Genomic DNA, 2,255 nt, shown 5'->3' with positions numbered 1-2,255 from the left:
AATGTAAATACAATGCAGACAGAATTAATGCAGTGAATACTTTTCAGCATCATAATATGTTAATTTTAGCTCAGGAAATATTAAATGAAATCTGTTTACATTTGCTTCATTATTGTTGATTTAAATTAAATATTAATTGCAAATAAGATGATAAAATGCGATGGACCCAAATTTTAAATTTGTCGAACAATCATTTGTTTATATTTAATTAGTACAGGGGTATGAATTCACGTTCACTAGAGCATTGTTTTACATAAGTATAAAATATCAATGCATAAAGTATTTTGAGTTTAATTTACAAAAAATAAGAATATGGATTATTTTGTATAATATTATTTACGTTGTATGGTTATAGCTAAGTTACCTTGGTGGATAAAATTTGATGTCCTTTTTAAATTTAATTTTAATATTAAACGGCTTGTTACTGCTAAAAGATGTTTGTTCCAAAAATACAAGAAACTGTTTAATTTGGTAATAAATAAATTATTGTCAATATAAATATGTTTTTTAATTTTGAAATTCGCACTTCCAACACACACTAACCCTCTAATTCAAGGACTATCAACACTAGACTTACCAGATACGAGATGACGTTTACGAAGGAGCTGGAATAGGGACCTCTTTAATTGATTTTTAAATTTCAATTTTAATGGAGAGGCATCATTGGATGACCTTGACCTTCATGCCTTTTTTATTTATTTTTTTCTCTCTCTCTACATCTCATTCGCTGGTTGTAAAAATACTTTTACAGTTGTGAATAAACTAAATAAAGTAAAAAAAAAAATTTTGAAATGCTTACAATGAATGACCATTAATATTTCATATTTTATCTCGGATACTTAATCAAGAGATATTATCTTTTCTGAATTACATTTCTTCTTTCTTGGGAGCATCTTTTCAGAAGAATATTTGAAAAAAAAGTCTTTCCATCACCAATTTAACCATGGGCGTAGGCAGGATTTCACCTAGGGGAGATCAGACCTCATCCCATCCCACACACACACACACACACGTACATTCATACATACATATGTGTGAGTATATAAATATATACACACACGTACATATATTGCATTCTGAAACGTTGGTTAATAGAAAGATATATAATTCTGCATTCCAAGAAATACCCCCTCTATTTTATTTCTACTACATAAAATTCATAATTACTTTTTAAATTTTTATTACCTATAATCACAATAAACTATTGATAATGAAACAACTGAATTTAAAACGTTAATAACAAGGTTTACCAATGGCTGGCTGGTACAATAAAAATATAAGGCAGTTTTGCACTTATCTCTGATGATTTTTTGGACGCCACCATCTTTCAGCTCTGTCTACACCGATGGCCTTGTCCTCTTTGGAATGGTGTGACAGAGCTTAAAATAAATAAATAATGGTGATAATAAACAATAATTAGTTCTAATAAACAATGGATAAATATAAAATCTGAAAGAATTTGATAATTAACTAAATGAGAAAATAAATGTTTTTGTGTCAACATTGTTGTTATGGCAATAATCAGATTTTATTTTTACTTACCTATATACGAAATGTATAACAAGACGAAGTATTGCCATTCTGAAAAACAAAGAAAAAGTTGTATAATCCGCATACCAGATTTGTATTACTATTTTTATCTCATAATTTTAACTTAAATTTGTAAATATGTACAGTGTTATTGATAGTTACTGATTAATACTAATAGTTATTATGATTTAGAAAAAAAAGAAAATAATTGTTCTATAAAAAATTGTATATTTTTTGTTTAAATAAAATAGTTTGTATCTAATTAGAATAAGAATCAAACAATCTTAATTAATACTTTAAATGTCCAACGTTTCAGCCAACCCGACCATCCTCAAGGACAATCTATTATATAATACCATTTATTACACACTCATTATTAATAATTTTAAATAATATTTTTACTAGAAAATTAGAATACCTTAACCATAAATTCATACCTCACATTAAACTATAAAAAATATTAGATAACTGTGTATTTTAAGGCAGAAATTTTAAAACTCGAACCAACACGGGAGACAATATAAGGAAAATTAATTGGTGTTTAATATGGTTAAATTTAATGTTATTATTTACAATTAAAGTTGATAGAATTTTCATTAGTGAAAGAAATAAGAATTAAGACCAAAATGTAGTTTATAATAAATTGATTAAATGCCAGACCTGATTGTAAGGAAGGTCAAATAATCTAGATTGGATATGGTGGGAGGGGGGAGGAGGGGTGCGGT

The sequence above is a fragment of the Halyomorpha halys genome, unplaced genomic scaffold, assembly GCF_000696795.3.
Source record: "Halyomorpha halys isolate HHAL.00 unplaced genomic scaffold, Hhal_1.1 Scaffold150.1, whole genome shotgun sequence".
NCBI lineage: Eukaryota > Metazoa > Arthropoda > Insecta > Hemiptera > Pentatomidae > Halyomorpha > Halyomorpha halys.
This window is presented reverse-complemented; position numbering follows the sequence as displayed.